We start from the raw sequence: 22485 nt of genomic DNA on the forward strand, positions 1-22485 counted from the left end.
TTGGTACTTTCAATGGGCTCTGTCTGAGGTGGGATTCGAACCCACGCCTCCTGGGGTGACTGCGACCTGAACGCAACGCCTTCAACCGCTCTGCCATCCTGGCAACTGGTAATGCTCTCTTGACTGTGTTTGCATTTTTCTTGCTTGGTACGTTCAATGGGCTCTGTCTGAGGTGGGATTCGAACCCACGCCTCCTAGGGTGACTGCGACCTGAACGCAACGCCTTAGAACACACTGCCATCCTGGCAGCTGGTAATGCTCTCTTGACTGTGTTTGCTTTGTTATTGCTTGGTACTTTCAATGGGCTCTGTCTGAGGTGGGATTCGAACCCACGCCTCCTGGGGTGAATGCGACCTGAATGCGACGCCGTAGACCGCTCTGCCATCCTGGCACCTGTTAATGCTCTCATGACTGTGTTTGCTTTGTTCTTGCTTGGTACTTTCAAAGGGCTCTGTCTGAGGCGGGATTCGAACCCACGCCTCCTGGGGTGAATGCGACCTGAACGCAACGCCTTAGACCGCTCTGCCATCCTGGCAACTGGTAATGCTCTCTTGACTTTGTTTGCTTTTTTCTTGCTTGGTACGTTCAATGGGCTCTGTCTGAGGCGGGATTCGAACCCACGCCTCCTGGGGAGACTGGGACCTGAACGCAACGCCTTAGACCGCTATGCCATCCTGGCAACTGGTAATGCTCTCTTGACTTTGTTTGCTTTGTTCTTGCTTGGTACTTTCAAAGGGCTCTGTCTGAGGCGGGATTCGAACCCACGCCTCCTGGGGTGAATGCGACCTGAACGCGACGCCTTAGACCGCTCTGCCATCCTGGCAGCTGGTAATGCTCTCTTGACTGTGTTTGCTTTGTTCTTGCTCGGTACTTTCAATGGGCTCTGTCTGAGGCGGGATTCGAACCCACGCCTCCTGGGGAGACTGCGACCTGAACGCAACGCCTTAGACCGCTCTGCCATCCTGGCAGCTGGTAATGCTCTCTTGACTGTGTTTGCTTTTTTCTTGCTCGGTACGTTCAATGGGCTCTGTCAGAGGCAGGATTCGAACCCACGCCTCCTGGGGAGACTGCAACCTGAACGCAACGCCTTAGACCACTCTGCCATCCTGGCATCTGGGAATGCTCTCTTGAATGTGTTTGCTTTATTCTTGCTTGGTACTTTCAATGGGCTCTGTCTGAGGTGGGATTCGAACCCACGCCTCCTGGGGAGACTGCAACCTGAACGCAACGCCTTAGACCACTCTGCCATCCTGGCATCTAGGAATGCTCTCTTGAATGTGTTTGCTTTGTTCTTGCTTGGTACTTTCAATGGGCACTGTCTGAGGTGGGATTCGAACCCACGCCTCCTGGGGAGACTGCGACTTGAACGCAACGCCTTAGACCACTCTGCCATCCTGGCATCTGGTAATGCTCTCTTGAATGTGTTTGCTTTGTTCTTGCTTGGTACTTTCAATGGGCTCTGTCTGAGGTGGGATTCGAACCCACGCCTCCTGGGGAGACTGCAACCTGAACGCAACGCCTTAGACCACTCTGCCATCCTGGCATCTAGGAATGCTCTCTTGAATGTGTTTGCTTTGTTCTTGCTTGCTACTTTCAATGGGCACTGTCTGAGGTGGGATTCGAACCCACGCCTCCTGGGGAGACTGCGACCTGAACGCATCGCCTTAGACCACTCTGCCATCCTGGCATCTGGAAATGCTCTCTTGAATGTGTTTGCTTTGTTCTTGCTTGGTACTTTCAATGGGCTCTGTCTGAGGTGGGATTCGAACCCACGCCTCCTGGGGAGACTGCAACCTGAACGCAACGCCTTAGACCACTCTGCCATCCTGGCATCTAGGAATGCTCTCTTGAATGTGTTTGCTTTGTTCTTGCTTGGTACTTTCAATGGGCACTGTCTGAGGTGGGATTCGAACCCACGCCTCCTGGGGAGACTGCGACCTGAACGCAACGCCTTAGACCACTCTGCCATCCTGGCATCTGGAAATGCTCTCTTGAATGTGTTTGCTTTGTTCTTGCTTGGTACTTTCAATGGGCTCTGTCTGAGGTGGGATTCGAACCCACGCCTCCTGGGGTGACTGCGACCTGAACGCAACGCCTTCGACCGCTCTGCCATCCTGGCAACTGGTAATGCTCTCTTGACTGTGTTTGCTTTTTTCTTGCTTGGTACTTTCAATGGGCTCTGTCTGAGGTGGGATTCGAACCCACGCCTCCTAGGGTGACTGCGACCTGAACGCAACGCCTTAGAACACACTGCCATCCTGGCAGCTGGTAATGCTCTCTTGACTGTGTTTGCTTTGTTATTGCTTGGTACTTTCAATGGGCTCTGTCTGAGGTGGGATTCGAACCCACGCCTCCTGGGGTTACTGCGACCTGAACGCAACGCCTTAGACTGCTCTGCCATCCTGGCAACTGGTAATGCTCTCTTGACTGTGTTTGCTTTGTTATTGCTTGGTACTTTCAATGGGCTCTGTCTGAGGTGGGATTCGAACCCACGCCTCCTGGGGAGACTGCGACCTGAACGCAACGCCTTAGACCGCTCTGCCATCCTGGCAACTGGTAATGCTCTCTTGACTGTGTTTGCTTTGTTATTGCTTGGTACTTTCAATGGGCTCTGTCTGTGGTGGGATTCGAACCCACGCCTCCTGGGGAGACTGCGACCTGAACGCAACGCCTTAGACCACTCTGCCATCCTGGCATCTAGGAATGCTCTCTTGAATGTGTTTGCTTTGTTCTTGCTTGGTACTTTCAATGGGCACTGTCTGAGGTGGGATTCGAACCCACGCCTCCTGGGGAGACTGCGACCTGAACGCAACGCCTTAGACCACTCTGCCATCCTGGCATCTGGAAATGCTCTCTTGAATGTGTTTGCTTTGTTCTTGCTTGGTACTTTCAATGGGCTCTGTCTGAGGTGGGATTCGAACCCACGCCTCCTGGGGTGACTGCGACCTGAACGCAACGCCTTCCACCGCTCTGCCATCCTGGCAACTGGTAATGCTCTCTTGACTGTGTTTGCTTTTTTCTTGCTTGGTACTTTCAATGGGCTCTGTCTGAGGTGGGATTCGAACCCACGCCTCCTAGGGTGACTGCGACCTGAACGCAACGCCTTAGAACACACTGCCATCCTGGCAGCTGGTAATGCTCTCTTGACTGTGTTTGCTTTGTTATTGCTTGGTAGTTTCAATGGGCTCTGTCTGAGGTGGGATTCGTAACCACGCCTCCTGGGGTTACTGCGACCTGAACGCAACGCCTTAGACTGCTCTGCCATCCTGGCAACTGGTAATGCTCTCTTGACTGTGTTTGCTTTGTTATTGCTTGGTACTTTCAATGGGCTCTGTCTGAGGTGGGATTCGAACCCACGCCTCCTGGGGAGACTGCGACCTGAACGCAACGCCTTAGACCGCTCTGCCATCCTGGCAACTGGTAATGCTCTCTTGACTGTGTTTGCTTTGTTATTGCTTGGTACTTTCAATGGGCTCTGTCTGTGGTGGGATTCGAACCCACGCCTCCTGGGGAGACTGCGACCTGAACGCAACGCCTTAGACCACTCTGCCATCCTGGCATCTAGGAATGCTCTCTTGAATGTGTTTGCTTTGTTCTTGCTTGGTACTTTCAATGGGCACTGTCTGAGGTGGGATTCGAACCCACGCCTCCTGGGGAGACTGCGACCTGAACGCAACGCCTTAGACCACTCTGCCATCCTGGCATCTGGAAATGCTCTCTTGAATGTGTTTGCTTTGTTCTTGCTTGGTACTTTCAATGGGCTCTGTCTGAGGTGGGATTCGAACCCACGCCTCCTGGGGTGACTGCGACCTGAACGCAACGCCTTCCACCGCTCTGCCATCCTGGCAACTGGTAATGCTCTCTTGACTGTGTTTGCTTTTTTCTTGCTTGGTACTTTCAATGGGCTCTGTCTGAGGTGGGATTCGAACCCACGCCTCCTAGGGTGACTGCGACCTGAACGCAACGCCTTAGAACACACTGCCATCCTGGCAGCTGGTAATGCTCTCTTGACTGTGTTTGCTTTGTTATTGCTTGGTACTTTCAATGGGCTCTGTCTGAGGTGGGATTCGAACCCACGCCTCCTGGGGTTACTGCGACCTGAACGCAACGCCTTAGACTGCTCTGCCATCCTGGCAACTGGTAATGCTCTCTTGACTGTGTTTGCTTTGTTATTGCTTGGTACTTTCAATGGGCTCTGTCTGAGGTGGGATTCGAACCCACGCCTCCTGGGGAGACTGCGACCTGAACGCAACGCCTTAGACCGCTCTGCCATCCTGGCAACTGGTAATGCTCTCTTGACTGTGTTTGCTTTGTTATTGCTTGGTACTTTCAATGGGCTCTGTCTGTGGTGGGATTCAAACCCACGCCTCCTGGGGAGACTGCGACCTGAACGCCACGCCTTAGACCGCTCTGCCATCCTGGCAACTGGTACCTCTCTCTTGACTGTGTTTCCTTTGTTCTTGGGATTCGAACCCACACCTCCTGGGGAGACTGCGACCTGAACGCAACGTCTTAGACCGCTCTGCCATCCTGGCAACTGGTAATGCTCTCTTGACTTTGTTTGCTTTGTTATTGCTTGGTACTTTCAATGGGCTCTGTCTGAGGCGGGATTCGAACCCACGCCTCCTGGGAAGACTGCGACCTGAACGCAACGCCTTAGACCACTCTGCCATCCTGGCATCTGGTAATGCTCTCTTGAATGTGTTTGCTTTGTTCTTGGGATTCGAACCCACGCCTCCTGGGGAGACTGCGACCTGAACGCAACGCCTTAGACCGCTCTGCCATCCTGGCACCTGGTAATGCTCTCTTGACTGTGTTTGCTTTGTTATTGCTTGGTACTTTCAATGGGCTCTGTCTGAGGTGGGATTCGAACCCACGCCTCCTGGGGAGACTGCGACCTGAACGCAACGCCTTAGACCGCTCTGCCATCCTGGCAACTGGTACCTCTCTCTTGACTGTGTTTGCTTTTTTCTTGCTAGGTACTTTCAATGGGCTCTGACTGAGGTGGGATTCGAACCCACGCCTCCTGGGGAGACTGCAACCTGAACGCAACGCCTTAGACCACTCTGCCATCCTGGCATCTGGGAATGCTCTCTTGAATGTGTTTGCTTTGTTCTTGATTGGTACTTTCAATGGGCACTGTCTGAGGTGGGATTCGAACCCACGCCTCCTGGGGAGACTGCGACTTGAACGCAACGCCTTAGACCACTCTGCCATCCTGGCATCTGGTAATGCTCTCTTGAATGTGTTTGCTTTGTTCTTGCTTGGTACTTTCAATGGGCTCTGTCTGAGGTGGGATTCGAACCCACGCCTCCTGGTGTGACTGCGACCTGAACGCAACGCCTTAGACCACTCTGCCATCCTGGCATCTAGGAATGCTCTCTTGAATGTGTTTGCTTTGTTCTTGCTTGGTACTTTCAATGGGCACTGTCTGAGGTGGGATTCGAACCCACGCCTCCTGGGGAGACAGCGACCTGAACGCAACGCCTTAGACCACTCTGCCATCCTGGCATCTGGAAATGCTCTCTTGAATGTGTTTGCTTTGTTCTTGCTTGGTACTTTCAATGGGCTCTGTCTGAGGTGGGATTCGAACCCACGCCTCCTGGGGAGACTGCAACCTGAACGCAACGCCTTAGACCACTCTGCCATCCTGGCATCTAGGAATGCTCTCTTGAATGTGTTTGCTTTGTTCTTGCTTGGTACTTTCAATGGGCACTGTCTGAGGTGGGATTCGAACCCACGCCTCCTGGGGAGACTGCGACCTGAACGCAACGCCTTAGACCACTCTGCCATCCTGGCATCTGGAAATGCTCTCTTGAATGTGTTTGCTTTGTTCTTGCTTGGTACTTTCAATGGGCTCTGTCTGAGGTGGGATTCGAACCCACGCCTCCTGGGGTGACTGCGACCTGAACGCAACGCCTTCGACCGCTCTGCCATCCTGGCAACTGGTAATGCTCTCTTGACTGTGTTTGCTTTTTTCTTGCTTGGTACTTTCAATGGGCTCTGTCTGAGGTGGGATTCGAACCCACGCCTCCTAGGGTGACTGCGACCTGAACGCAACGCCTTAGAACACACTGCCATCCTGGCAGCTGGTAATGCTCTCTTGACTGTGTTTGCTTTGTTATTGCTTGGTACTTTCAATGGGCTCTGTCTGAGGTGGGATTCGAACCCACGCCTCCTGGGGTTACTGCGACCTGAACGCAACGCCTTAGACTGCTCTGCCATCCTGGCAACTGGTAATGCTCTCTTGACTGTGTTTGCTTTGTTATTGCTTGGTACTTTCAATGGGCTCTGTCTGAGGTGGGATTCGAACCCACGCCTCCTGGGGAGACTGCGACCTGAACGCAACGCCTTAGACCGCTCTGCCATCCTGGCAACTGGTAATGCTCTCTTGACTGTGTTTGCTTTGTTATTGCTTGGTACTTTCAATGGGCTCTGTCTGTGGTGGGATTCGAACCCACGCCTCCTGGGGAGACTGCGACCTGAACGCAACGCCTTAGACCACTCTGCCATCCTGGCATCTAGGAATGCTCTCTTGAATGTGTTTGCTTTGTTCTTGCTTGGTACTTTCAATGGGCACTGTCTGAGGTGGGATTCGAACCCACGCCTCCTGGGGAGACTGCGACCTGAACGCAACGCCTTAGACCACTCTGCCATCCTGGCATCTGGAAATGCTCTCTTGAATGTGTTTGCTTTGTTCTTGCTTGGTACTTTCAATGGGCTCTGTCTGAGGTGGGATTCGAACCCACGCCTCCTGGGGTGACTGCGACCTGAACGCAACGCCTTCCACCGCTCTGCCATCCTGGCAACTGGTAATGCTCTCTTGACTGTGTTTGCTTTTTTCTTGCTTGGTACTTTCAATGGGCTCTGTCTGAGGTGGGATTCGAACCCACGCCTCCTAGGGTGACTGCGACCTGAACGCAACGCCTTAGAACACACTGCCATCCTGGCAGCTGGTAATGCTCTCTTGACTGTGTTTGCTTTGTTATTGCTTGGTACTTTCAATGGGCTCTGTCTGAGGTGGGATTCGAACCCACGCCTCCTGGGGTTACTGCGACCTGAACGCAACGCCTTAGACTGCTCTGCCATCCTGGCAACTGGTAATGCTCTCTTGACTGTGTTTGCTTTGTTATTGCTTGGTACTTTCAATGGGCTCTGTCTGAGGTGGGATTCGAACCCACGCCTCCTGGGGAGACTGCGACCTGAACGCAACGCCTTAGACCGCTCTGCCATCCTGGCAACTGGTAATGCTCTCTTGACTGTGTTTGCTTTGTTATTGCTTGGTACTTTCAATGGGCTCTGTCTGTGGTGGGATTCGAACCCACGCCTCCTGGGGAGACTGCGACCTGAACGCCACGCCTTAGACCGCTCTGCCATCCTGGCAACTGGTACCTCTCTCTTGACTGTGTTTCCTTTGTTCTTGGGATTCGAACCCACGCCTCCTGGGGAGACTGCGACCTGAACGCAACGTCTTAGACCGCTCTGCCATCCTGGCAACTGGTAATGCTCTCTTGACTTTGTTTGCTTTGTTATTGCTTGGTACTTTCAATGGGCTCTGTCTGAGGCGGGATTCGAACCCACGCCTCCTGGGAAGACTGCGACCTGAACGCAACGCCTTAGACCACTCTGCCATCCTGGCATCTGGTAATGCTCTCTTGAATGTGTTTGCTTTGTTCTTGGGATTCGAACCCACGCCTCCTGGGGAGACTGCGACCTGAACGCAACGCCTTAGACCGCTCTGCCATCCTGGCACCTGGTAATGCTCTCTTGACTGTGTTTGCTTTGTTATTGCTTGGTACTTTCAATGGGCTCTGTCTGAGGTGGGATTCGAACCCACGCCTCCTGGGGAGACTGCGACCTGAACGCAACGCCTTAGACCGCTCTGCCATCCTGGCAACTGGTACCTCTCTCTTGACAGTGTTTGCTTTTTTCTTGCTAGGTACTTTCAATGGGCTCTGTCTGAGGTGGGATTCGAACCCACGCCTCCTGGGGAGACTGCAACCTGAACGCAACGCCTTAGACCACTCTGCCATCCTGGCATCTGGGAATGCTCTCTTGAATGTGTTTGCTTTGTTCTTGCTTGGTACTTTCAATGGGCACTGTCTGAGGTGGGATTCGAACCCACGCCTCCTGGGGAGACTGCGACTTGAACGCAACGCCTTAGACCACTCTGCCATCCTGGCATCTGGTAATGCTCTCTTGAATGTGTTTGCTTTGTTCTTGCTTGGTACTTTCAATGGGCTCTGTCTGAGGTGGGATTCGAACCCACGCTTCCTGGTGTGACTGCGACCTGAACGCAACGCCTTAGACCACTCTGCCATCCTGGCATCTAGGAATGCTCTCTTGAATGTGTTTGCTTTGTTCTTGCTTGGTACTTTCAATGGGCACTGTCTGAGGTGGGATTCGAACCCACGCCTCCTGGGGAGACTGCGACCTGAACGCAACGCCTTAGACCGCTCTGCCATCCTGGCAACTGGTAATGCTCTCTTGACTGTGTTTGCTTTGTTATTGCTTGGTACTTTCAATGGGCTCTGTCTGTGGTGGGATTCGAACCCACGCCTCCTGGGGAGACTGCGACCTGAACGCAACGCCTTAGACCACTCTGCCATCCTGGCATCTAGGAATGCTCTCTTGAATGTGTTTGCTTTGTTCTTGCTTGGTACTTTCAATGGGCACTGTCTGAGGTGGGATTCGAACCCACGCCTCCTGGGGAGACTGCGACCTGAACGCAATGCCTTAGACCACTCTGCCATCCTGGCATCTGGAAATGCTCTCTTGAATGTGTTTGCTTTGTTCTTGCTTGGTACTTTCAATGGGCTCTGTCTGAGGTGGGATTCGAACCCACGCCTCCTGGGGTGACTGCGACCTGAACGCAACGCCTTCCACCGCTCTGCCATCCTGGCAACTGGTAATGCTCTCTTGACTGTGTTTGCTTTTTTCTTGCTTGGTACTTTCAATGGGCTCTGTCTGAGGTGGGATTCGAACCCACGCCTCCTAGGGTGACTGCGACCTGAACGCAACGCCTTAGAACACACTGCCATCCTGGCAGCTGGTAATGCTCTCTTGACTGTGTTTGCTTTGTTATTGCTTGGTACTTTCAATGGGCTCTGTCTGAGGTGGGATTCGAACCCACGCCTCCTGGGGTTACTGCGACCTGAACGCAACGCCTTAGACTGCTCTGCCATCCTGGCAACTGGTAATGCTCTCTTGACTGTGTTTGCTTTGTTATTGCTTGGTACTTTCAATGGGCTCTGTCTGAGGTGGGATTCGAACCCACGCCTCCTGGGGAGACTGCGACCTGAACGCAACGCCTTAGACCGCTCTGCCATCCTGGCAACTGGTAATGCTCTCTTGACTGTGTTTGCTTTGTTATTGCTTGGTACTTTCAATGGGCTCTGTCTGTGGTGGGATTCGAACCCACGCCTCCTGGGGAGACTGCGACCTGAACGCCACGCCTTAGACCGCTCTGCCATCCTGGCAACTGGTACCTCTCTCTTGACTGTGTTTCCTTTGTTCTTGGGATTCGAACCCACGCCTCCTGGGGAGACTGCGACCTGAACGCAACGTCTTAGACCGCTCTGCCATCCTGGCAACTGGTAATGCTCTCTTGACTTTGTTTGCTTTGTTATTGCTTGGTACTTTCAATGGGCTCTGTCTGAGGCGGGATTCGAACCCACGCCTCCTGGGAAGACTGCGACCTGAACGCAACGCCTTAGACCACTCTGCCATCCTGGCATCTGGTAATGCTCTCTTGAATGTGTTTGCTTTGTTCTTGGGATTCGAACCCACGCCTCCTGGGGAGACTGCGACCTGAACGCAACGCCTTAGACCGCTCTGCCATCCTGGCACCTGGTAATGCTCTCTTGACTGTGTTTGCTTTGTTATTGCTTGGTACTTTCAATGGGCTCTGTCTGAGGTGGGATTCGAACCCACGCCTCCTGGGGAGACTGCGACCTGAACGCAACGCCTTAGACCGCTCTGCCATCCTGGCAACTGGTACCTCTCTCTTGACTGTGTTTGCTTTTTTCTTGCTAGGTACTTTCAATGGGCTCTGTCTGAGGTGGGATTCGAACCCACGCCTCCTGGGGAGACTGCAACCTGAACGCAACGCCTTAGACCACTCTGCCATCCTGGCATCTGGGAATGCTCTCTTGAATGTGTTTGCTTTGTTCTTGCTTGGTACTTTCAATGGGCACTGTCTGAGGTGGGATTCGAACCCACGCCTCCTGGGGAGACTGCGACTTGAACGCAACGCCTTCGACCACTCTGCCATCCTGGCATCTGGTAATGCTCTCTTGAATGTGTTTGCTTTGTTCTTGCTTGGTACTTTCAATGGGCTCTGTCTGAGGTGGGATTCGAACCCACGCCTCCTGGTGTGACTGCGACCTGAACGCAACGCCTTAGACCACTCTGCCATCCTGGCATCTAGGAATGCTCTCTTGAATGTGTTTGCTTTGTTCTTGCTTGGTACTTTCAATGGGCACTGTCTGAGGTGGGATTCGAACCCACGCCTCCTGGGGAGACTGCGACCTGAACGCAACGCCTTAGACCACTCTGCCATCCTGGCATCTGGAAATGCTCTCTTGAATGTGTTTGCTTTGTTCTTGCTTGGTACTTTCAATGGGCTCTGTCTGAGGTGGGATTCGAACCCACGCCTCCTGGGGTGACTGCGACCTGAACGCAACGCCTTAGACCGCTCTGCCATCCTGGCACCTCGTAATGCTCTTCTGACTGTGTTTGCTTTGTTCTTGCTTGGTACTTTCAATGGGCTCTGTCTGAGGTGGGATTCGAACCCACGCCTCCTGGGGAGACTGCAACCTGAACGCAACGCCTTAGACCACTCTGCCATCCTGGCATCTAGGAATGCTCTCTTGAATGTGTTTGCTTTGTTCTTGCTTGGTACTTTCAATGGGCACTGTCTGAGGTGGGATTCGAACCCACGCCTCCTGGGGAGACTGCGACCTGAACGCAACGCCTTAGACCACTCTGCCATCCTGGCATCTGGAAATGCTCTCTTGAATGTGTTTGCTTTGTTCTTGCTTGGTACTTTCAATGGGCTCTGTCTGAGGTGGGATTCGAACCCACGCCTCCTGGGGTGACTGCGACCTGAACGCAACGCCTTCGACCGCTCTGCCATCCTGGCAACTGGTAATGCTCTCTTGACTGTGTTTGCTTTTTTCTTGCTTGGTACTTTCAATGGGCTCTGTCTGAGGTGGGATTCGAACCCACGCCTCCTAGGGTGACTGCGACCTGAACGCAACGCCTTAGAACACACTGCCATCCTGGCAGCTGGTAATGCTCTCTTGACTGTGTTTGCTTTGTTATTGCTTGGTACTTTCAATGGGCTCTGTCTGAGGTGGGATTCGAACCCACGCCTCCTGGGGTTACTGCGACCTGAACGCAACGCCTTAGACTGCTCTGCCATCCTGGCAACTGGTAATGCTCTCTTGACTGTGTTTGCTTTGTTATTGCTTGGTACTTTCAATGGGCTCTGTCTGAGGTGGGATTCGAACCCACGCCTCCTGGGGAGACTGCGACCTGAACGCAACGCCTTAGACCGCTCTGCCATCCTGGCAACTGGTAATGCTCTCTTGACTGTGTTTGCTTTGTTATTGCTTGGTACTTTCAATGGGCTCTGTCTGTGGTGGGATTCGAACCCACGCCTCCTGGGGAGACTGCGACCTGAACGCAACGCCTTAGACCACTCTGCCATCCTGGCATCTAGGAATGCTCTCTTGAATGTGTTTGCTTTGTTATTGCTTGGTACTTTCAATGGGCTCTGTCTGAGGTGGGATTCGAACCCACGCCTCCTGGGGAGACTGCGACCTGAACGCAACGCCTTAGACCGCTCTGCCATCCTGGCAACTGGTAATGCTCTCTTGACTGTGTTTGCTTTGTTATTGCTTGGTACTTTCAATGGGCTCTGTCTGTGGTGGGATTCGAACCCACGCCTCCTGGGGAGACTGCGACCTGAACGCCACGCCTTAGACCGCTCTGCCATCCTGGCAACTGGTACCTCTCTCTTGACTGTGTTTCCTTTGTTCTTGGGATTCGAACCCACGCCTCCTGGGGAGACTGCGACCTGAACGCAACGTCTTAGACCGCTCTGCCATCCTGGCAACTGGTAATGCTCTCTTGACTTTGTTTGCTTTGTTATTGCTTGGTACTTTCAATGGGCTCTGTCTGAGGCGGGATTCGAACCCACGCCTCCTGGGAAGACTGCGACCTGAACGCAACGCCTTAGACCACTCTGCCATCCTGGCATCTGGTAATGCTCTCTTGAATGTGTTTGCTTTGTTCTTGGGATTCGAACCCACGCCTCCTGGGGAGACTGCGACCTGAACGCAACGCCTTAGACCGCTCTGCCATCCTGGCACCTGGTAATGCTCTCTTGACTGTGTTTGCTTTGTTATTGCTTGGTACTTTCAATGGGCTCTGTCTGAGGTGGGATTCGAACCCACGCCTCCTGGGGAGACTGCGACCTGAACGCAACGCCTTAGACCACTCTGCCATCCTGGCATCTGGTAATGCTCTCTTGAATGTGTTTGCTTTGTTCTTGGGATTCGAACCCACGCCTCCTGGGGAGACTGCGACCTGAACGCAACGCCTTAGACCGCTCTGCCATCCTGGCACCTGGTAATGCTCTCTTGACTGTGTTTGCTTTGTTATTGCTTGGTACTTTCAATGGGCTCTGTCTGAGGTGGGATTCGAACCCACGCCTCCTGGGGAGACTGCGACCTGAACGCAACGCCTTAGACCACTCTGCCATCCTGGCATCTGGAAATGCTCTCTTGAATGTGTTTGCTTTGTTCTTGCTTGGTACTTTCAATGGGCTCTGTCTGAGGTGGGATTCGAACCCACGCCTCCTGGGGTGACTGCGACCTGAACGCAACGCCTTCGACCGCTCTGCCATCCTGGCAACTGGTAATGCTCTCTTGACTGTGTTTGCTTTTTTCTTGCTTGGTACTTTCAATGGGCTCTGTCTGAGGTGGGATTCGAACCCACGCCTCCTAGGGTGACTGCGACCTGAACGCAACGCCTTAGAACACACTGCCATCCTGGCAGCTGGTAATGCTCTCTTGACTGTGTTTGCTTTGTTATTGCTTGGTACTTTCAATGGGCTCTGTCTGAGGTGGGATTCGAACCCACGCCTCCTGGGGTTACTGCGACCTGAACGCAACGCCTTAGACTGCTCTGCCATCCTGGCAACTGGTAATGCTCTCTTGACTGTGTTTGCTTTGTTATTGCTTGGTACTTTCAATGGGCTCTGTCTGAGGTGGGATTCGAACCCACGCCTCCTGGGGAGACTGCGACCTGAACGCAACGCCTTAGACCGCTCTGCCATCCTGGCAACTGGTAATGCTCTCTTGACTGTGTTTGCTTTGTTATTGCTTGGTACTTTCAATGGGCTCTGTCTGTGGTGGGATTCGAACCCACGCCTCCTGGGGAGACTGCGACCTGAACGCAACGCCTTAGACCACTCTGCCATCCTGGCATCTAGGAATGCTCTCTTGAATGTGTTTGCTTTGTTCTTGCTTGGTACTTTCAATGGGCACTGTCTGAGGTGGGATTCGAACCCACGCCTCCTGGGGAGACTGCGACCTGAACGCAACGCCTTAGACCACTCTGCCATCCTGGCATCTGGAAATGCTCTCTTGAATGTGTTTGCTTTGTTCTTGCTTGGTACTTTCAATGGGCTCTGTCTGAGGTGGGATTCGAACCCACGCCTCCTGGGGTGACTGCGACCTGAACGCAACGCCTTCCACCGCTCTGCCATCCTGGCAACTGGTAATGCTCTCTTGACTGTGTTTGCTTTTTTCTTGCTTGGTACTTTCAATGGGCTCTGTCTGAGGTGGGATTCGAACCCACGCCTCCTAGGGTGACTGCGACCTGAACGCAACGCCTTAGAACACACTGCCATCCTGGCAGCTGGTAATGCTCTCTTGACTGTGTTTGCTTTGTTATTGCTTGGTACTTTCAATGGGCTCTGTCTGAGGTGGGATTCGAACCCACGCCTCCTGGGGTTACTGCGACCTGAACGCAACGCCTTAGACTGCTCTGCCATCCTGGCAACTGGTAATGCTCTCTTGACTGTGTTTGCTTTGTTATTGCTTGGTACTTTCAATGGGCTCTGTCTGAGGTGGGATTCGAACCCACGCCTCCTGGGGAGACTGCGACCTGAACGCAACGCCTTAGACCGCTCTGCCATCCTGGCAACTGGTAATGCTCTCTTGACTGTGTTTGCTTTGTTATTGCTTGGTACTTTCAATGGGCTCTGTCTGTGGTGGGATTCGAACCCACGCCTCCTGGGGAGACTGCGACCTGAACGCCACGCCTTAGACCGCTCTGCCATCCTGGCAACTGGTACCTCTCTCTTGACTGTGTTTCCTTTGTTCTTGGGATTCGAACCCACGCCTCCTGGGGAGACTGTGACCTGAACGCAACGTCTTAGACCGCTCTGCCATCCTGGCAACTGGTAATGCTCTCTTGACTTTGTTTGCTTTGTTATTGCTTGGTACTTTCAATGGGCTCTGTCTGAGGCGGGATTCGAACCCACGCCTCCTGGGAAGACTGCGACCTGAACGCAACGCCTTAGACCACTCTGCCATCCTGGCATCTGGTAATGCTCTCTTGAATGTGTTTGCTTTGTTCTTGGGATTCGAACCCACGCCTCCTGGGGAGACTGCGACCTGAACGCAACGCCTTAGACCGCTCTGCCATCCTGGCACCTGGTAATGCTCTCTTGACTGTGTTTGCTTTGTTATTGCTTGGTACTTTCAATGGGCTCTGTCTGAGGTGGGATTCGAACCCACGCCTCCTGGGGAGACTGCGACCTGAACGCAACGCCTATGACCGCTCTGCCATCCTGGCAACTGGTACCTCTCTCTTGACTGTGTTTGCTTTTTTCTTGCTAGGTACTTTCAATGGGCTCTGTCTGAGGTGGGATTCGAACCCACGCCTCCTGGGGAGACTGCAACCTGAACGCAACGCCTTAGACCACTCTGCCATCCTGGCATCTGGGAATGCTCTCTTGAATGTGTTTGCTTTGTTCTTGCTTGGTACTTTCAATGGGCACTGTCTGAGGTGGGATTCGAACCCACGCCTCCTGGGGAGACTGCGACTTGAACGCAACGCCTTAGACCACTCTGCCATCCTGGCTTCTGGTAATGCTCTCTTGAATGTGTTTGCTTTGTTCTTGCTTGGTACTTTCAATGGGCTCTGTCTGAGGTGGGATTCGAACCCACGCCTCCTGGTGTGACTGCGACCTGAACGCAACGCCTTAGACCACTCTGCCATCCTGGCATCTAGGAATGCTCTCTTGAATGTGTTTGCTTTGTTCTTGCTTGGTACTTTCAATGGGCACTGTCTGAGGTGGGATTCGAACCCACGCCTCCTGGGGAGACTGCGACCTGAACGCAACGCCTTAGACCACTCTGCCATCCTGGCATCTGGAAATGCTCTCTTGAATGTGTTTGCTTTGTTCTTGCTTGGTACTTTCAATGGGCTCTGTCTGAGGTGGGATTCGAACCCACGCCTCCTGGGGTGACTGCGACCTGAACGCAACGCCTTCAACCGCTCTGCCATCCTGGCAACTGGTAATGCTCTCTTGACTGTGTTTGCATTTTTCTTGCTTGGTACGTTCAATGGGCTCTGTCTGAGGTGGGATTCGAACCCACGCCTCCTAGGGTGACTGCGACCTGAACGCAACGCCTTAGAACACACTGCCATCCTGGCAGCTGGTAATGCTCTCTTGACTGTGTTTGCTTTGTTATTGCTTGGTACTTTCAATGGGCTCTGTCTGAGGTGGGATTCGAACCCACGCCTCCTGGGGTGAATGCGACCTGAATGCGACGCCGTAGACCGCTCTGCCATCCTGGCACCTGTTAATGCTCTCATGACTGTGTTTGCTTTGTTCTTGCTTGGTACTTTCAAAGGGCTCTGTCTGAGGCGGGATTCGAACCCACGCCTCCTGGGGTGAATGCGACCTGAACGCAACGCCTTAGACCGCTCTGCCATCCTGGCAACTGGTAATGCTCTCTTGACTTTGTTTGCTTTTTTCTTGCTTGGTACGTTCAATGGGCTCTGTCTGAGGCGGGATTCGAACCCACGCCTCCTGGGGAGACTGGGACCTGAACGCAACGCCTTAGACCGCTATGCCATCCTGGCAACTGGTAATGCTCTCTTGACTTTGTTTGCTTTGTTCTTGCTTGGTACTTTCAAAGGGCTCTGTCTGAGGCGGGATTCGAACCCACGCCTCCTGGGGTGAATGCGACCTGAACGCGACGCCTTAGACCGCTCTGCCATCCTGGCAGCTGGTAATGCTCTCTTGACTGTGTTTGCTTTGTTCTTGCTCGGTACTTTCAATGGGCTCTGTCTGAGGCGGGATTCGAACCCACGCCTCCTGGGGAGACTGCGACCTGAACGCAACGCCTTAGACCGCTCTGCCATCCTGGCAACTGGTAATGCTCTCTTGACTTTGTTTGCTTTGTTATTGCTTGGTACTTTCAATGGGCTCTGTCTGAGGCGGGATTCGAACCCACGCCTCCTGGGGTGAATGCGACCTGAACGCGACGCCTTAGACCGCTCTGCCATCCTGGCAGCTGGTAATGCTCTCTTGACTGTGTTTGCTTTGTTCTTGCTCGGTACTTTCAATGGGCTCTGTCTGAGGCGGGATTCGAACCCACGCCTCCTGGGGAGACTGCGACCTGAACGCAACGCCTTAGACCGCTCTGCCATCCTGGCAGCTGGTAATGCTCTCTTGACTGTGTTTGCTTTGTTATTGCTTGGTACTTTCAATGGGCTCTGTCTGAGGTGGGATTCGAACCCACGCCTCCTGGGGAGACTGCGACCTGAACGCAACGCCTTAGACCGCTCTGCCATCCTGGCAACTGGTAATGCTCTCTTGACTGTGTTTGCTTTGTTATTGCTTGGTACTTTCAATGGGCTCTGTCTGTGGTGGGATTCGAACCCACGCCTCCTGGGGAGACTGCGACCTGAACGCCACGCCTTAGACCGCTCTGCCATCCTGGCAACTGGTACCTCTCTCTTGACTGTGTTTCCTTTGTTCTTGGGATTCGAACCCACGCCTCCTGGGGAGACTGCGACCTGAACGCAACGTCTTAGACCGCTCTGCCATCCTGGCAACTGGTAATGCTCTCTTGACTTTGTTTGCTTTGTTATTGCTTGGTACTTTCAATGGGCTCTGTCTGAGGCGGGATTCGAACCCACGCCTCCTGGGAAGACTGCGACCTGAACGCAACGCCTTAGACCACTCTGCCATCCTGGCATCTGGTAATGCTCTCTTGAATGTGTTTGCTTTGTTCTTGGGATTCGAACCCACGCCTCCTGGGGAGACTGCGACCTGAACGCAACGCCTTAGACCGCTCTGCCATCCTGGCACCTGGTAATGCTCTCTTGACTGTGTTTGCTTTGTTATTGCTTGGTACTTTCAATGGGCTCTGTCTGAGGTGGGATTCGAACCCACGCCTCCTGGGGAGACTGCGACCTGAACGCAACGCCTTAGACCGCTCTGCCATCCTGGCAACTGGTACCTCTCTCTTGACTGTGTTTGCTTTTTTCTTGCTAGGTACTTTCAATGGGCTCTGTCTGAGGTGGGATTCGAACCCACGCCTCCTGGGGAGACTGCAACCTGAACGCAACGCCTTAGACCACTCTGCCATCCTGGCATCTGGGAATGCTCTCTTGAATGTGTTTGCTTTGTTCTTGCTTGGTACTTTCAATGGGCACTGTCTGAGGTGGGATTCGAACCCACGCCTCCTGGGGAGACTGCGACTTGAACGCAACGCCTTCGACCACTCTGCCATCCTGGCATCTGGTAATGCTCTCTTGAATGTGTTTGCTTTGTTCTTGCTTGGTACTTTCAATGGGCTCTGTCTGAGGTGGGATTCGAACCCACGCCTCCTGGTGTGACTGCGACCTGAACGCAACGCCTTAGACCACTCTGCCATCCTGGCATCTAGGAATGCTCTCTTGAATGTGTTTGCTTTGTTCTTGCTTGGTACTTTCAATGGGCACTGTCTGAGGTGGGATTCGAACCCACGCCTCCTGGGGAGACTGCGACCTGAACGCAACGCCTTAGACCACTCTGCCATCCTGGCATCTGGAAATGCTCTCTTGAATGTGTTTGCTTTGTTCTTGCTTGGTACTTTCAATGGGCTCTGTCTGAGGTGGGATTCGAACCCACGCCTCCTGGGGTGACTGCGACCTGAACGCAACGCCTTAGACCGCTCTGCCATCCTGGCACCTCGTAATGCTCTTCTGACTGTGTTTGCTTTGTTCTTGCTTGGTACTTTCAATGGGCTCTGTCTGAGGTGGGATTCGAACCCACGCCTCCTGGGGAGACTGCAACCTGAACGCAACGCCTTAGACCACTCTGCCATCCTGGCATCTAGGAATGCTCTCTTGAATGTGTTTGCTTTGTTCTTGCTTGGTACTTTCAATGGGCACTGTCTGAGGTGGGATTCGAACCCACGCCTCCTGGGGAGACTGCGACCTGAACGCAACGCCTTAGACCACTCTGCCATCCTGGCATCTGGAAATGCTCTCTTGAATGTGTTTGCTTTGTTCTTGCTTGGTACTTTCAATGGGCTCTGTCTGAGGTGGGATTCGAACCCACGCCTCCTGGGGTGACTGCGACCTGAACGCAACGCCTTCGACCGCTCTGCCATCCTGGCAACTGGTAATGCTCTCTTGACTGTGTTTGCTTTTTTCTTGCTTGGTACTTTCAATGGGCTCTGTCTGAGGTGGGATTCGAACCCACGCCTCCTAGGGTGACTGCGACCTGAACGCAACGCCTTAGAACACACTGCCATCCTGGCAGCTGGTAATGCTCTCTTGACTGTGTTTGCTTTGTTATTGCTTGGTACTTTCAATGGGCTCTGTCTGAGGTGGGATTCGAACCCACGCCTCCTGGGGTTACTGCGACCTGAACGCAACGCCTTAGACTGCTCTGCCATCCTGGCAACTGGTAATGCTCTCTTGACTGTGTTTGCTTTGTTATTGCTTGGTACTTTCAATGGGCTCTGTCTGAGGTGGGATTCGAACCCACGCCTCCTGGGGAGACTGCGACCTGAACGCAACGCCTTAGACCGCTCTGCCATCCTGGCAACTGGTAATGCTCTCTTGACTGTGTTTGCTTTGTTATTGCTTGGTACTTTCAATGGGCTCTGTCTGTGGTGGGATTCGAACCCACGCCTCCTGGGGAGACTGCGACCTGAACGCAACGCCTTAGACCACTCTGCCATCCTGGCATCTAGGAATGCTCTCTTGAATGTGTTTGCTTTGTTATTGCTTGGTACTTTCAATGGGCTCTGTCTGAGGTGGGATTCGAACCCACGCCTCCTGGGGAGACTGCGACCTGAACGCAACGCCTTAGACCGCTCTGCCATCCTGGCAACTGGTAATGCTCTCTTGACTGTGTTTGCTTTGTTATTGCTTGGTACTTTCAATGGGCTCTGTCTGTGGTGGGATTCGAACCCACGCCTCCTGGGGAGACTGCGACCTGAACGCCACGCCTTAGACCGCTCTGCCATCCTGGCAACTGGTACCTCTCTCTTGACTGTGTTTCCTTTGTTCTTGGGATTCGAACCCACGCCTCCTGGGGAGACTGCGACCTGAACGCAACGTCTTAGACCGCTCTGCCATCCTGGCAACTGGTAATGCTCTCTTGACTTTGTTTGCTTTGTTATTGCTTGGTACTTTCAATGGGCTCTGTCTGAGGCGGGATTCGAACCCACGCCTCCTGGGAAGACTGCGACCTGAACGCAACGCCTTAGACCACTCTGCCATCCTGGCATCTGGTAATGCTCTCTTGAATGTGTTTGCTTTGTTCTTGGGATTCGAACCCACGCCTCCTGGGGAGACTGCGACCTGAACGCAACGCCTTAGACCGCTCTGCCATCCTGGCACCTGGTAATGCTCTCTTGACTGTGTTTGCTTTGTTATTGCTTGGTACTTTCAATGGGCTCTGTCTGAGGTGGGATTCGAACCCACGCCTCCTGGGGAGACTGCGACCTGAACGCAACGCCTTAGACCACTCTGCCATCCTGGCATCTGGTAATGCTCTCTTGAATGTGTTTGCTTTGTTCTTGGGATTCGAACCCACGCCTCCTGGGGAGACTGCGACCTGAACGCAACGCCTTAGACCGCTCTGCCATCCTGGCACCTGGTAATGCTCTCTTGACTGTGTTTGCTTTGTTATTGCTTGGTACTTTCAATGGGCTCTGTCTGAGGTGGGATTCGAACCCACGCCTCCTGGGGAGACTGCGACCTGAACGCAACGCCTTAGACCACTCTGCCATCCTGGCATCTGGAAATGCTCTCTTGAATGTGTTTGCTTTGTTCTTGCTTGGTACTTTCAATGGGCTCTGTCTGAGGTGGGATTCGAACCCACGCCTCCTGGGGTGACTGCGACCTGAACGCAACGCCTTCGACCGCTCTGCCATCCTGGCAACTGGTAATGCTCTCTTGACTGTGTTTGCTTTTTTCTTGCTTGGTACTTTCAATGGGCTCTGTCTGAGGTGGGATTCGAACCCACGCCTCCTAGGGTGACTGCGACCTGAACGCAACGCCTTAGAACACACTGCCATCCTGGCAGCTGGTAATGCTCTCTTGACTGTGTTTGCTTTGTTATTGCTTGGTACTTTCAATGGGCTCTGTCTGAGGTGGGATTCGAACCCACGCCTCCTGGGGTTACTGCGACCTGAACGCAACGCCTTAGACTGCTCTGCCATCCTGGCAACTGGTAATGCTCTCTTGACTGTGTTTGCTTTGTTATTGCTTGGTACTTTCAATGGGCTCTGTCTGAGGTGGGATTCGAACCCACGCCTCCTGGGGAGACTGCGACCTGAACGCAACGCCTTAGACCGCTCTGCCATCCTGGCAACTGGTAATGCTCTCTTGACTGTGTTTGCTTTGTTATTGCTTGGTACTTTCAATGGGCTCTGTCTGTGGTGGGATTCGAACCCACGCCTCCTGGGGAGACTGCGACCTGAACGCAACGCCTTAGACCACTCTGCCATCCTGGCATCTAGGAATGCTCTCTTGAATGTGTTTGCTTTGTTCTTGCTTGGTACTTTCAATGGGCACTGTCTGAGGTGGGATTCGAACCCACGCCTCCTGGGGAGACTGCGACCTGAACGCAACGCCTTAGACCACTCTGCCATCCTGGCATCTGGAAATGCTCTCTTGAATGTGTTTGCTTTGTTCTTGCTTGGTACTTTCAATGGGCTCTGTCTGAGGTGGGATTCGAACCCACGCCTCCTGGGGTGACTGCGACCTGAACGCAACGCCTTCCACCGCTCTGCCATCCTGGCAACTGGTAATGCTCTCTTGACTGTGTTTGCTTTTTTCTTGCTTGGTACTTTCAATGGGCTCTGTCTGAGGTGGGATTCGAACCCACGCCTCCTAGGGTGACTGCGACCTGAACGCAACGCCTTAGAACACACTGCCATCCTGGCAGCTGGTAATGCTCTCTTGACTGTGTTTGCTTTGTTATTGCTTGGTACTTTCAATGGGCTCTGTCTGAGGTGGGATTCGAACCCACGCCTCCTGGGGTTACTGCGACCTGAACGCAACGCCTTAGACTGCTCTGCCATCCTGGCAACTGGTAATGCTCTCTTGACTGTGTTTGCTTTGTTATTGCTTGGTACTTTCAATGGGCTCTGTCTGAGGTGGGATTCGAACCCACGCCTCCTGGGGAGACTGCGACCTGAACGCAACGCCTTAGACCGCTCTGCCATCCTGGCAACTGGTAATGCTCTCTTGACTGTGTTTGCTTTGTTATTGCTTGGTACTTTCAATGGGCTCTGTCTGTGGTGGGATTCGAACCCACGCCTCCTGGGGAGACTGCGACCTGAACGCCACGCCTTAGACCGCTCTGCCATCCTGGCAACTGGTACCTCTCTCTTGACTGTGTTTCCTTTGTTCTTGGGATTCGAACCCACGCCTCCTGGGGAGACTGTGACCTGAACGCAACGTCTTAGACCGCTCTGCCATCCTGGCAACTGGTAATGCTCTCTTGACTTTGTTTGCTTTGTTATTGCTTGGTACTTTCAATGGGCTCTGTCTGAGGCGGGATTCGAACCCACGCCTCCTGGGAAGACTGCGACCTGAACGCAACGCCTTAGACCACTCTGCCATCCTGGCATCTGGTAATGCTCTCTTGAATGTGTTTGCTTTGTTCTTGGGATTCGAACCCACGCCTCCTGGGGAGACTGCGACCTGAACGCAACGCCTTAGACCGCTCTGCCATCCTGGCACCTGGTAATGCTCTCTTGACTGTGTTTGCTTTGTTATTGCTTGGTACTTTCAATGGGCTCTGTCTGAGGTGGGATTCGAACCCACGCCTCCTGGGGAGACTGCGACCTGAACGCAACGCCTATGACCGCTCTGCCATCCTGGCAACTGGTACCTCTCTCTTGACTGTGTTTGCTTTTTTCTTGCTAGGTACTTTCAATGGGCTCT

This window comes from Idiotropiscis lumnitzeri, unplaced genomic scaffold (genome assembly GCF_059441095.1).
Source record: "Idiotropiscis lumnitzeri isolate Australia: NSW breed Sydney's pygmy pipehorse unplaced genomic scaffold, RoL_Ilum_1.0 HiC_scaffold_40, whole genome shotgun sequence".
NCBI classification, from domain to species: Eukaryota; Metazoa; Chordata; class Actinopteri; order Syngnathiformes; family Syngnathidae; genus Idiotropiscis; species Idiotropiscis lumnitzeri.